We start from the raw sequence: 15,389 nt of genomic DNA, 5'->3' as shown, positions 1-15,389 counted from the left end.
ATAGCCAACGTTAAAAACATTTTAATTTTTTTTTAAATTAAATTTATAACGTCGGCTATTTATTAATAGCCGACGTTATGAATAAAAAATAAAATATGAAAGAAATAAATAACCTACGACGTCGGCTGTATAGATAGTCGACGTCAAAGGATATTTATTATTATTTTATAAAAAAATTATTTATATATAACGTCGACTAATTACTATTAGCCGACGTTATATACTAAAAAAAAAAAGAAATAAATATAATACGACGTCGACTAACTATCTAGCCGACGTCGTATGGTTTTTAAAACTTTTTTTTTAAAATTGTTTTTGTTATAACATAGGCTAATAGCAATTAGCCGACATTATATAGTTTATAAAATAGACCCACCCGTTTAATTTCAGTCAATTCCTCGTCGCCTCCATCATCGCACATCACCTCATCGCTCAACACCACCATCCATCTTGCCCGCCGCTTCATCCCACCACCGACGCCGCCGCTGCCGACGCCGACGCAACCATCCCAGTCGTCGTAGCCGCTGCAACTCGCCGCCGTTGCCGTCTGTCCTCCCCGCCGCGTCGTCTGGGAGCCTCCTTCGCCGCTGCAACTTCAAGCCGTCGCCGCTGCACCGTCTCCTCCCCGCCGCTGCATCGCGCCTTCACCGCCGCCGCTCCGCCATCAACGGAACTCTCCGCCGAGGTACGTTTTTTAATTTTTTTTTAAAATTATTATTAATTAATTTCAAATTTTAGTAAATTTATATGCATTTTAAGGTTTATTTGAATATATTTGTAATTATTATTGATTAACTTCGAATTTTAGTAAATTTATTTTCATTTTAGGGTTTATTTGTATATATTTGTAATTATTATTGATTAATTTTGAATTTTAGTAAATTTATTTGCATTTTAGGGTTTATTTGTATATATTTGTAATTATTATTGATTAATTTAAAATTTTAGTAAATTTATTTGCATTTTAGGGTTTTTTGTATATATTTGTAATTATTATTAATTTATTTCGAATTTTAGTAAATATATTTGCATTTTAGGGTTTATTTGTATATATTTGTAATTATTATTGATTAATTTCGAATTTTAGTAAATATATTTTTATTTTAGGGTTTATTTGTATATATTTGTAATTGTTATTAATTTATTTCGAATTTTAGTAAATATATTTGCATTTTAGGATTTATTTGTATATATTTGTAATTATTATTGATTTATTTCAAATTTTAGTAAATATATTTGCATTTTAGGGTTTATTTGTATATATTTGTAATTATTATTGATTAATTTCAAATTTTAGTAAATTTATTTGCATTTTAGGGTTTATTTGTATATATTTGTAATTATTATTGATTTATTTCGAACTTTAGTAAATATATTTGCATTTTAGGGTTTATTTGTATATATTTGTAATTATTATTGATTTATTCTTAATTTTAGTAAATATATTTGTATTTTAGGGGTTATTTGTATATATTTGTAATTATTATTGATTTATTTCGAATTTTAATAAATATATTTGCATTTTAGGGTTTATTTGTAATTATTATCGATTTATTTCCAATTTTAGTAAATATATTTACATTTTAGGGTTTATTTGTATATATTTGTAATTATTATTGATTAATTTCAAATTTTAGTAAATATATTTGCATTTTAGAGTTTATTTGTATATATTTGTAGTTATTATTAATTTATTTCAAATTTTAGTAAATATATTTGTATTTTAGGGTTTATTTGTATATATTTGTAATTATTATTTATTTATTTTGAATTTTTGTAAATATATTTGCGTTTTAGGGTTTATTTGTATATATTTATAATTATTATTGATTTATTTCGAATTTTAGTAAATATATTTACATTTTAGGATTTATTTGTATATATTTATAATTATTATTGATTAATTTCAAATTTTAATAAATATATTTGCATTTTAGGGTTTATTTGTATATATTTTTAATTATTAGTGATTTATTTCAAGTTTTAGTAAATATATTTGCATTTTAGGGTTTATTTGTATATATTTGTTATTATTATTGATTTATTTCTAATTTTAGTAAATATGTTTGCATTTTAGGGTTTATTTGTATATATTTGTAATTATTATTGATTAATTTCGAATTTTAGTAAATATATTTGCATTTTAGTGTTTATTTGTAGATATTTGTAATTATTATTGATTTATTTCGAATTTTAGTAAATATATTTACATTTTAGGGTTTATTTGTATATATTTGTAATTACTAGTCTATTCTCACCAAAACAATTATTTTCGATATTTGTTGAATCAATGTTAACAAAAGTTTAATTTGAATTAATATTATCCTAGATTAACTTGTGATGGATAAAAGTTGGAGGAATGCTTCTCGGTTGAGTACGGAATATGAAGCCGGAGTTAGAGAATTTATAGAGTTTGCAAAACGTCATCTTCCAAATAATGATGCGATGTTTTGGTGTCCTTGTAAGAAGTGTTGTTATCTAAAACTATTAAGTGCAAAGGATATATATGATCATCTAATTTGTGATGGAATTAATCTAAATTATACAAAATGGATATGGCACGGTGAAGGAGGAAGAAAGACTAGTACATCTAACATGTATGTTGACAACGAAGCAAATGAAGATGATGAGTCTGAAGATAGGTTGGACGAAATGTTCCGTGATGTTGGAGAAGAGTTCACAAATCGATCAAATGAGTTGGATGAATTATTAAATGATTCAAAACAGCCTTTATGGCCCGAGTGTAGTAAATATCTCGCTTATCTGCTGTTATGAAATTATTCAACTTAAAAGCTGGGAATGGATGGAGCGACAAGAGCTTTACTGCTTTACTTGATTTAATAAACGATATGCTTCCAGAAGATAATGGACTCCCGAAGAGTACATATGATGCTAAGAAGATTATGTGTCCCATGGGTATGGAGTATGAAAAGATACATGCTTGTCCTAACGATTGCATATTGTTTAGGAATGATTACAAAGAATTGAATGCATGTCCAATCTGTGGGGCATCTCGGTACAAAATAAGAGAGCATGTTGTTCGTAAGGCAAGTTCGAAAGGGCCACCAGCTAAAGTTATGTGGTATCTCCCAATTCTTTCAAGATTTAAGCGTATGTTTGCAAATCCAAGCGACGCGAAAAAATTAACATGGCATGCAGATCAAAAAATTTCTGATGGCAAGCTTCGACACCCAGCTGATTCTACTCAACGAAAAACCTTTGATGTTTTTCCTGAATTTGGCAATGAGTCGAGAAATCTTAGACTTGGCCTTTGTACTGATGGTATAAACCCTCACGGGAACCTAAGTAGCAAGCATAGCTCGTGGCCAGTTATGTTAGTGATTTATAATCTACTTCCTTGGTTGTGTATGAAACACAAATATATATTACTGTCCTTGATGATTTCTGGCCCAAAACAACCCGATAATGATATAGATGTCTTTTTGGCACCTTTGATTGAGGACTTGAAAAAGTTGTGGGATGAAGGTTTGTTAGTGTTTGATGCCTACCGGAAAGAGAATTTTAAGTTGCATGCTATGCTTTTTTGCAGAATCAATGACTTTCCAGCTTATGGAAACCTGGCTGGGTATAGTGTCAAAGGACATAAGGCATGCCCTATATGTGAAGATAATACATGTTATTATCAACTTGTCCATGGAAGAAAGACAGTCTACTTGGGTCACCGGAGGTTTCTTGATAGAGTTCACCCTTACAGGAGATTAAAAAAAGCTTTCAATGGGCAACAAGACTATACAGATGCTCCACAACCACTGACTGGGATTGAAGTTTATGAACGTGTAAAAGGTATAAATGTTACTTTTGGTAAAACTCAAAAGCTTAAATCTCAAAGAGGTAAGAGGTCAAGAGCTAATGTTGAGGTACCTCCAAATGAAAAGAGTCCATGGAAAAAGAAATCCATATGTTTTTGATCTTCCATATTGGAAGACATTAGATGTGAGACATAGTATTGATGTGATGCTTGTGGAGAAAAATGTGTGTGATAGTCTTGTTGGAACTCTTTTAGATATAAAAGGTAAGACTAAAGATGGACTCAATGCTAGATTAGACTTGATTGAAATGAACATACGAGCTACATTAGCTCCACGCCAAGGGGATAAGAAGACATATTTGCCTACAGTTGCTCATACTTTATCAAGAAAGGAGAAAATAAGTTTTTGTGAGTGTTTACGTGGAGTCAAGGTACCACAATGGTACTCATCAAATATTTGAACACTTGTGAATATGCAATATTTAAATTGGTGGGATTGAAATCTCATGATTGTCATGCCTTAATGCAGCAACTATTGCCAATGGCTGTTAGAGGTATATTGCGAAAAAAGTTGAGATATACTATTATAAGGTTTTGTTTCTTTATCAATGCTATATGTGGAAAAGTGATTGATCCAGACAAACTAGATGAATTGCAAAATGGCATTATTGTTACATTGTGTCAGTTGGAGATGTATTTTCCACCGTCATTTTTTGATGTCATGGTTCATTTGGTTGTACATCTGGTGCGAGAGATTAGACAGTGCGGTCCTGTTTATTGAGGTGGATGTACCCATTTGAACGGTACATGAAAGTCTTAAAAGGTTATGTGAGGAACCGATATCGACCAGAAGCATCTACTGTTGAAAGCTATATTGCTGAGGAGGTAACTGAATTTTGTACTGAATATTTGGCGGGGGTAGAAGCTATTGGTCTTTCAAAGTATCGACATGGAGGAAGAAGTGCTGGGAAAGGTACTCGAGGACGTAAAGTAGCCAGTATGCCTCGTGAAGATATTGAGCAAGCACATTTGTATATCTTGCATAATACAAGTGAAGTCGAGCCATATTTAGATGAGCACAAGACACGAGACATGTGGATTGTGAGCGAACATAATCGTACTTTTATTAGTTGGTTCAAGAATAAAGTTCTGAGTGCTGCTAACTATTCTGAAACAGTACGATGGTTAGCTCATGGTCCTTGTATGCAAGTCATATGTTATACTGGATATGATATAAATGGATTTTCTTTTTATACAAAAAAACAAGATGAAAAGAGCACTATGCAAGAGTAGACTGAATAGAGACTTTATATTCAATAATGAAGACCCAATAAACAATATTCCATGTGAAAAATACACATTCGTTGATCCAAATACATGGAAAAAGTACTTGGAGCTTCGTAAAACTGCAGAGTTTGAGGTATATATTATTATTTTTCTATCAATTATTTATTAACTCAAATATATTAAAGATATATTATTACTTAATGTTTTCTTTTTGTGTAAGAATCAAGAAAGAAACATCAAGAGGTACAGAGTAAGAATGTTCATCCACATCATTTAGCCCGAGGAGACTATAAGAGATTGGAGAAGATTGTGATGGATGAGAAAATGAAAGAACAAGAAGAAGCTGCAAGTTTAGATCCATCGTCAATAGTTTCTCCTCCATCTCGTCCATCTAGACATGAAAAGTGGAAGAGGGCAAGAATGAACAAATCAGGAAATATTAACAACGAAGCGACTAGAATGGTCGTGGAAAAGATTGTAAGTAATATGTTATCATTTTCAAAATTATTAAGATAGCTAGTAATCATTATTAAATATTGTTTTTATATGTTAGGATTTTCTATCATTGTAAGCTTCTCAAGGAGAATTTGTTGAGTCCGGTAGACAAGATATATTGTCTAATGCCATAGGTACAGATGAGCATTGCGGACGTGTTAGTGCCGTGGGTAGAGCACATGGCTTAAAAAGCTACTTTGGTCCTGCAAAACGTGGTCAAAGCCAGCCTACACCAGAAGTAAAAGATATGATTAAGAAAGCAGTTGCTGAGGCGTTAGCAATTCAAAGAGAACATTTTGAAACATCCTTAAAAGCAACCATTCAAGAGATGAGAAATGAAATTAGTAGTATGAAGATCCGAATGACCGCAAATCTACTAGTGGCTTTACTGTGTTCTTGGGCAGTAATCTTATATCTTGGGTTTGTCGGAAGCAACGGACTATGGCACGTTCTTCGACTGAAGCAGAATGCAAGGGACTCGCTGATGTATCTGCAGAAGTTACATGGCTCGTTTCTCTGTTACATGAAACGGCATCCCGCCTGCGTCTCCTTCTCGACTATGGTGTGATAATTTGGGAGCTACTTATTTATGTGCCAATCAGTGTTTCATGCCCGCACAAAGAACATTGAGATTGACTATCATTTTGTTCGCGATAAAGTAGCCAAAAAGGAGTTAGAAGTGCACTTTATTTCAACCAAGGATCAACTAGCAGATATTTTCACAAAGTCTCTCGCCGTGACAAGCTCAATGTTTTGGCTAGCCAACCTTGTGCTTGAGGGGGAATATTAGGACTATATTAGGACTATTAGACTAGGATTCTATCTAGCATCTCTATATATTCGCTCCCTGTACTCTCAAACATTATTATTGAATACAACACAATTATATAGGTATGATGGCATCAATCCTCTGTATTATTTTTTTTGAGTACTACTGACTCTGCTATAATGTAGTATATATTGGATTATAGTATTAATATATATTGTATAAAATTATGCTTACATTATTCCAAAAGGTTGGACTCTAACTTGAGAGAGCAAGAGGCTAGACCACCCCCCTCACTTTGATGGATAGCTCCCACACTACCACTGCTGAAACTCGATCCTTGGTCATTCTTCCAACTTTTCACCTCTATGACCAATTGAGCTACCCATGCGAATAAGATTATGCTTACATTGTTACTATTAGTGCATGTCAAATACCAAATTAATTTATATTGTTATACATAATCATCTAGCATATTTATTAAATACGGAGTATTATTTTATCTTGCTAATGTAAGCATAATCTCCTCCTAATATAAATGGAAATATTATGAAATTAATAATTAATCATACCATATTTACTAACTCTAATTATTAGTTATAAATATTATCATCATTATTATATATATTTCTCATTTGCCAAGCACCTTGTTTTCAGATGGCACATCTGTGGTGCCCCTTGAGGTAAGGTCACAAGATCAAACCACGGGGGTGGGATATTGACTATGTAATAGAGTCATTAGTATTAAAAAAATTATATTTCTCATTTCTTTCATTTTTCAAAACACTTGCTAAAAAAATGCATTGCAGAACTTTTCGATATAATATGAATGTTATGAATGATTTTCTTAAAAATTAGTTGATATTACTTTAAAATTAAAAAATAATATTACGTTGCAGGGCAGGACGGTGAACTACTCTTTTCTACTTCAGAGGTTGCAGAGGATGTGGAGGTCGGAGTCTCACTTTGACCTCATTGCGTTGGATCAAGATTACTTCATTGCCAGGTTTGAATCCAAAAGAGATTATGATGTTGCGAAATATGAGGGCCTTGGGTGATTATGGGACACTATATTGTAGTCCAAGAATGGAAACCAATTTCATCCCCAAGAAAAATAAAATGAATAAACTCCTCGTCTGGGTTCGCTTCCCTGTTATACCCGTCAAATATTTCGAAGAGGATTTCTTCAAGAAAATAAGGAAAAGCATTGGCCGGCCTGTAAAGATTGACAAAACAACAAGTCTTATATCCAAAGGCAAGTTTGCCAGAGTTTGCATTGAGGTAGATATTTCTAAGCTATTGACGGCCAAATTTGTCCTGAATGAGGAGGAATGCCCAATTGAATATGAAGGATTTCATTCGGTTTGATTCAAGTGTGGTCTATATGGCCATCGAATGGATCAATGTGGTAAGAAGGAGACTAGTGCTGATGTTTCTACTGGTGAAGGTGCCATTCCTATAGAAGCTATGCAAACAGAGACTGTTCAGAAGCCCAAGGAGAATATGGCTCGTGGATGCTGGTAGCGCGCAAATAGAGAAGAACCTTTGACAGAGGTGGCAATAGAAATGCTTCCGGAAATCCTAGTGGTAGTCGGCTTCCATCTCCGCAGAACAAAGCATCATCTCCTGGGGCAGTTGACACCCATTCCCGATTTGCCACCTTGGTTGGGATGAATGAAGATGGGACAGGGATGGCTCAAGAGACACATGAAGGAATTGCAGAGTTGCAGCAACCAAGCGCGCCCCTTCCCAAAATTAGGACGAACTACAGATCTGCCCAGACTCCGCGTGGTCAGGGGAGGGATGCTGGAGTTCCTGGTGGAGACCATCTCGACGTGCCGAGACAACCCCAGGTTGCTGGTCGGTGTTCTTTCAGAGGTCGAGGCAGAGGGTGGGGTCCCAACCGCGCTGCAGCTCAACCCGAACATACGATGGTTGGAGGGTTCAATAATGGACTTAATATCTCAACAATGGTGGTACAACATACTATCGATCAACCGTGGCCATCTGCAATGGATGGTATTGGTGACGCCTTCAAGAATATCTATCCCGACAAGGAAGTACCTTTCTCACACACGGAACCTCCTGACAAGGAAGCTCCTTCGTTAATCTCAATTTTACCTGTTGTGCCAATGGATTTGGTTATGGAATCTTCTAGCCTGTTGGGATCGGCTGGGGCGGGCAGCTCGCGCTCTTAAGCGCTCTGTTCCCCATCCTCCCTGTGTTTATGTTTATTATGGTCTGGAATTGTCAAGGGGCGGCGTCAAAGTCATTTCTCCGTGCCATTAAGCAATTCATTCGGGTGCATAACCCATCTATTATTTGTCTGCTGGAACCCAAAGTATTGGGGGACCATGCTAATAGAATATGTAATAGTCTAGGTTTTAGTGATTGGATAAGAGTTGAGGCCTATGGTTTCTCCGGGGGTATTTGAGTGTTCTGGAACGATGTTATTAAGGTTGAAATCATCACCACTCATCCTCAATTCATCTCTATGCAGGTAGCTGATAATCTGTCTGAGCCATGGCTGTTCACCGTGGTGTATGGGAGCCCGAATCAGTATTTGAGAAGGAACTTATTGGCAGATCTCTCTGGGCAAGATATTGATGTTCTTCTTCCTTGGCTCATTGCTGGTGATTTTAATTCAGTAACTTTCCAGGAGGAAGTCAGCAACCAGGATAACTTCTCTATATCTAGAAGTTCTGACTTTAATGATTGGATATTCCGGGAAGGTCTAGTTGATCTTGGTTTTGCAGGTTCGAGGTTTACTTGGATGAGGGGCTCTAGTTCCTTGACATTCAAAGGTGCGGGGCTGGATAGAACTCTGGCTAACACCACTTGGAAGTTAAAATTCCCATCAGCTTTGGTTGAACACCTCCCTATTGTAGAATCTAATCATTCACCTCTGCTCATTAATACGTGTTCATCAACTTTAGTGAGAAGGCAGAATCCTTTTAGATTTATTATGGCTTGGGGCACCCACCCTAATTTCCAGGATGTAGTAAGACAATCTTGGGACAAGGACACACACTTGGGCTTTGAACTTGAGGAATGTTGCTAAAGCTCTAACTCTCTAGACCAAAGGGCTTTGATCGCGCACATACTGAGAAATAAAAATGTCTTTGGCAATATCTTTTACCAGAAAAAAAAAAATTCTGGCCAGACTGAGTGGTGTTCAGAGAAGCCTTGCATTCCAGACTAGACCAGATCTATTAAAACTGGAGAAGAAGTTACGACAAGATCTGGTGGAAGTGTTTTATCAGGAGGAGCTTTTTTGGTTTCAACGATCTAGAGAGGATTGGATTGCTTCGGGCGATTGTAATTCTCACTTCTACCACTTGGCGACTGCCATCAAGAATAGCTCTAACAGAACTTGTGTACTCAAGGATGCTGATGGCTCCTTGTTAACAGATGCTCCCAGTATCGAGAACCATGTGAAGAATTTTTTCATTCAATTATTTACAGCTGATAACTCCCTATCCCCGCAGGCATCTCCAACTAATGGTTTTCCATCTCTGGCTCCTGCAATTTGGGTTGAAGTCAATAAGCCATTTACAAAGGAAGAGATCAAGCAAGCCATGTTTGACATGACCCTCTCCAAAGCCCCCAGCCTGGATGGTTTTAATGCACGCTTTTACCAAAGCTCATGGGAAGTAATAGGAGTTGCCCTTACTGACTTTGCTTTGGCCTTTTTTTTTTGCAGATGGCATCTTACCTGAGGGGTGCACTGATACTATTATCTCCTTTATTCCAAAAGTGGCATCTCCAGATTCTGTCAAGCAGTTCCGACCAATAGGATTATGCAATGTTGCTTACAAACTATTGACAAAAACCATGACCAATCGTCTCAAGAGCATCTCTAAAATTCTCGTTGGCCCTCATCAGTCTAGCTTTGTTCCTGATCGTCAAATAGTAGATAACATCCTTGTTTTTCAGGAAGTCCTTAACTCTATGCATCATAAAAAGGTTCTACAGGATGGATGATTCTCAAGGTTGATTTAGAAAAAGCTTATGACATGTTATCGTGGAGCTTTATTGAAGACACTTTGCAAACCATTGGCTTCAATCAACAGTGGATGTGCAGCATTCTAGCCTGTGTAACGACTCCCCGGATGGCAATCAAATGGAATGGAGAGCTCTCTGACTTGTTTCACCCGAGCCGAGGAATTAGATAGGGAGACCCAATCTCGCCCCTATTTTTTGTACTTTGCATTGAAAGACTCAGCCATATAATTAATCACGCTATAAATCTTGGAGAATGGAAAGGCTTTAAGATGTCGGTTCAGTCCCCTAACATTACTCATCTCTTCTTTGCAGATGATTTGATCTTGTTTGGCGAAGCGTCACTGGAACAGGCCACCGTGATGAAAAGATGTCTGGAATCCTTCTGCAATAGCTCGGGCCAGAGAATCAATCATCAGAAATCCTCAGTGTTCTTCTCAAGGAATATTTCCCAAGACCTTCAAGCATCCATTTCAATCAATTTTGGCATACCAAGAGTGGAAGATATGGGTAGATACCTTGGTGTTCCCTCTATACATGGGAGGCTAAAAAATGATTCTTTTGCGGGGATTATTGAGAGAGTTCAATCCAAACTAGCAGGGTGGAAAGCAAAAACACTCTCGCTTGTGGGTAGGCATGCTCTGGCTAAGTCCATCATCTCGGCTATTCCTTACAATTCGATACAATCCATTATTCTGCTAGCAGGAGTCTTGAAAACTTTGGATCACTTAATAAGGAGCTTTTTATGGAGTAGCTCTACTGGGACGAAGAAGGTCCAGCTTGTGAACTGGGATACTGTGACATTAAGCAAAGATAATGGAGGTCTTGGACTGAAGAAACTTGAGCAAATGAATCATGCTTTTATGGCTAAACTTGGCTGGAGAATCCTACAAAATGAAAACTGCTTATGGATTCGCTTGCTCAAGGCCAAATATTCTATCTCTTCTGATGACTTTGTCCCTTGGCAGCCTAAGAGGAATATGTCACCACTCTGGAAAGGAATCCTCAGCAGCCTAAGAGGAATATGTCACCACTCTGGAAAGGCATCCTCATATCAAGATACATCCTTCGCAAAGGCGTTAAGAGGATTGTTAGGAATGGGAAAGATACCCGTTTTTGGTTAGATACTTGGCTGGCAGATTTTCCCCTTAAAGAAGTAATTTCTGACCCTCTCCCTCTGCCTGAGTTGTACAAGACTGTAGCAAGCTATTGGGATGAAACGTTTGGCTGGAAATGGGAGGAACTGGATCAGGTTCTACCTAGCACCTTCCTAGAAAAGTTAGCTGCTGTTATGGTGTGTAGAAATTCGGAAGAAGATGATTCGTTCGGGTGGAAGAGCGAACCCTCAGGCATCTTCTCCGTTAGTTCGGCCTATGACTTAGCATCTTGCTCTTTTAACTCTGTGGGCACAGTGAAGTGGAACAGTATTTGGAAGTTGAAAGTATCAAATCGAGTTCGCTTCTTTGTCTGGCTCGCTAGACACAACAAACTCATGACAAATTCGTTGAGGTTCAGATGTGGGTTGTCCAGTAGTAATAGGTGTCAGTTATGCCAAGCGGCCATAGAAGATACAGAACATGTTCTAAGAAAATGCCCAGAAGCCGATGCAGTTTGGAGCTTAATACTCCCTAGGGCTCGTGACCAGCTTCAGAGCTTGACATTCACCGACTGGCTTGAGCATGGTCTCAAAAGCAAGAATCAGAGCCGCTACCCATGTGATTGTAAGGCGCTCTTTGCTATCACCTTATGGTGGATCTGGAAGCGGTGTAATAAGGCCATTTTCAACAGCAAATTTATTCCTCTCCATGTCAAGGTTTCTTGGATCAAGACCCAAATGGAATTCACAGTAAGAGATCTTTTGATAGAGCTCGGTTGAAAGTTACTTCGGGTGCCAGTTGTGTCTGGATGAACCTCACTTGGTTCAGACCCCAGGCTGGTTGGGTGAAAGTAAACACAAATGGTGCAGTTAACCAGCTCTCATACAAGGCCAGCTGTGGAAGCTCAATTAGATATAACAATGGCCTGTGGCTGTCTGGTTTCGTACATAATATTGGCATTTGCTCTCCTCTCGAAGCAGAAGCTTGGGGACTGCTTAGAGGCATTCAGTTAGCTAATCACAAAGGCCTCGAACAGCTGATACTCGAATGTGACTCCAGTGAGATGATAGTATGTTTGACAGACTCTTCCATTCCTAACAAGGTGATCTGCAACCTTGTTACTGCATGTAGACAAGAGCTCAAATTTTGTGACCAGTGGCGGGCTATCTCTGTGCCCAGGGAGCAGAACTGCTTGGCTGATGCCCTTGCTACCATGGCTAGTCACTTCCCTCGTGGCTTACATGTCCTGGAGAACCCTCCAAATGATATTCTTAAGTTTTTGTTAGACGATCTTGACGGCATGCCATCCTGGCGCCAAGTTTGTATTTGTTAATATCTTACGTTTGTTCTTGGGTCTCCCCTTCTATGTTAAATAAAAAAAAATTATGCATTTTTTTTAATATTACCGAATCTGTTACAATGCAGTATCATACTGAAGCACAAAGAATCAATGTCACATCATTAAGGCTCGAACCCATGACCTTCATATAAAAAACCGTGTCACTAGATCACAAGGTCATTGGCCATATGGATAATATTATTCATTTATTTTCTCATATTATGTTGTATGATGACCAATAATATTAAAAAGATATATAAAAATGGTAAAACTGGGTGCAGTGTTTTCTAAAAAAAAGTCAAATCTATGATTAATGGGAATAGCTAATTTTAATAACAAAAGGGATGCAAAATGATTACTGTTTTTTTTTTTTTTTTAATTAGGAATTTATCCTCTCACGGAATTCTATTTCACAGAAATAAGAATGAATTAAATAAAGAAATTGACCAATTCAACAACATTTTATAAACGTAATTCTCAACCAAACTTCCAAACATATGCCGTTAGGTCAAGTCAATTGAACCATTTCCCGCACGCAACTTCAATTAGCTTACCGACCCGCACGCAACTTCAATTAGCTTACCGACCTATTGACTTAAAAAATGTCAAATCATAATATTAATCATTAAGGATTATATTTAATTTATATCAAGAAAATGATAATTTATATATGATTGAGCATAAGCAAATTTTGAGGCGACAGGTATATTATTACAAGATGTGTTGGCATTAGGGTACTCGGCTAGAGCATATTCCGCTAGTCTAGAGGTTATCGCCACTTGGTCCACCTGTTACACCTGGTTAGCTAGGTAAAGTCTACTTGATCTTCTTCATCCTCATTGACATTGATATGTGAAGAAAGACTGACTAATGTGACCTGCTTGCTGGTTTTGAGCTTGGTGATTGGTATGACTAGGTTGGCGAGGTAAGTTAACACTTGAAGGTTAGTGGTAGAGTTTAGGCAGTCGTGATCCATGGGGATCTGCTTTTATTGCCCTCTTTGTTGCTGCTTAGAGTCAACCACTTGTTTAATATCCTCTGCCCCCCTGGTCTTGTGTGGGGATGGTTAGTTCGTTTGCGGCATAGGGTCCGGACACTACGGGAACCTCATAATCGACTGGTGTGATAGATGAATCCTAGCCCTTGAGGGCGTTGTTGATAGTGGCCTACATGTCCTGCATTCCTATGCATTAGTTTTCAAGGCGTGCACGACCCCATCCTTGGTGTCCAACCACTATTTGCCCAGCGCTGCATAGTATTTTCTCATCCACTTAGCATCCTCCAGGGCGTCCAGATAGAAGCTATCTGACAGTTTGTAATCGACTAATCGGTGATGGCAGTCGTAAAGGCCTCCTAGAAATCTTCAATGACCACTACGCCTTTTGTTTGTCTGGCCAAGTAGCCTCCAAGTCGTTTGCTTGTGCCATAGCGATGGTGACCTTTTGCTGCCTTGCTCAGGGGAGGATGCGCACGTGGAGTCCGATTAGCTCCTTTTATTGACCCCATCAGTCATCTTCCACTTCCTCTTTTCTACCTCATTCTTCTTAGCCACGACAGTAGCTATGCGGGGTGATTAGCCAATGGTGAGACTAACATTGTAAGGAATAGTGCGTGTTGTTAGTGGATTGTACTCAGTCATGGGTTTGTTGCCCTTGTTGACCGACTTGGCATGTGATGACTTTTTCTATGTGCTGCTAGAAAGCCCGCGGGTTGGGAAGCCGTAGGCTAACCCGTGTGGCCTGTCATCGCAAGTCAAAAACGTTAGGCTCTAACCTGCCCCATTGCGAGGCGGTTTAGGTTTGACCCGCGGGCTTTGGCACACTATGAAACCCCTAGTCATGAGCGTTGTTAATTTTTTTTATTTTTAGGAAAAGCCCCAACATGTAATTGACAATATTATTATGGCAAATTAAGATACGCTTTAGTATAGGGTCTAATCATGTTTGAAGACTAAAGAAGATTGATTGATCAGAGAAGCCAACTGAAGCGTCTCTAGATCAAAGCCGTCAAAGACCTATTAAGGAAGTTAGTGTGTGCTGGCAGACGCGTTTATAAGGTGATATTTCTAGAAAGACAATCGGCGAATCACCTCTGTAGGTGTGGACGAAATCTCCTTAAAGAATGGGTTTGATTCTCTTTACAAGTCTTGCTACATATTCCAACCAGAGTTATTTATGGAGAGAGCAGATTCAAAAAGATTTCAAGAGATTCACTAAAGACTGATCTTTTATAAGTAGACCTAAAGTTCATGGTAATTTCGAAGATGAACTTGAGAAGAATCAGCTGTGCTAAAACAGTGGATGCGAAGATCACTCAGTTGTGGGAACAACGTGAGACTGCGTCAGTGAAGTGGACTGCATCAGAGTTAGCTCTCCATTGAAGGGATTTCATTGGACTTCAGGATGCATGGCTCTCCGACTTCAACAATCCACTAAACCTTTGTAGACTGGGTACTGACCTTGTGTGGGTCGTAATTGATTGTCTGAATCAATCTGATCATCAACCGGTTATGAAGAAAGTAAATCGAAATTATAGATTATAAGAATTTGCAAACTTTCAAGCGTGATGAGGCTAGTGACGTGATGAGGCTCGTGAGGAAAAACTTTAGAAAGTCCACTATCATTGCGAGCCTCA

The 15,389-nt window shown here is 37.7% G+C and overlaps 1 long non-coding RNA gene across 1 annotated transcript in view; it reads right to left on the bottom strand.

Annotated features, from left to right (window-relative positions):
• Positions 1-4,941: 4,941 nt before the first annotated feature.
• LOC109162933 overlaps positions 4,942-15,389 on the bottom strand; it is a 15,553-nt gene continuing 5,105 nt past the window's right edge. The window contains exon 3 of the long non-coding RNA XR_002051177.1: positions 4,942-5,048. This is a non-coding gene — a long non-coding RNA (uncharacterized LOC109162933). The remainder of the gene's footprint in view (positions 5,049-15,389) is intronic.

The sequence above is a fragment of the Ipomoea nil genome, unplaced genomic scaffold (genome assembly GCF_001879475.1).
Source record: "Ipomoea nil cultivar Tokyo-kokei standard unplaced genomic scaffold, Asagao_1.1 scaffold2965, whole genome shotgun sequence".
NCBI classification, from domain to species: Eukaryota; Viridiplantae; Streptophyta; class Magnoliopsida; order Solanales; family Convolvulaceae; genus Ipomoea; species Ipomoea nil.
This window is presented reverse-complemented; position numbering and strand designations above follow the sequence as displayed.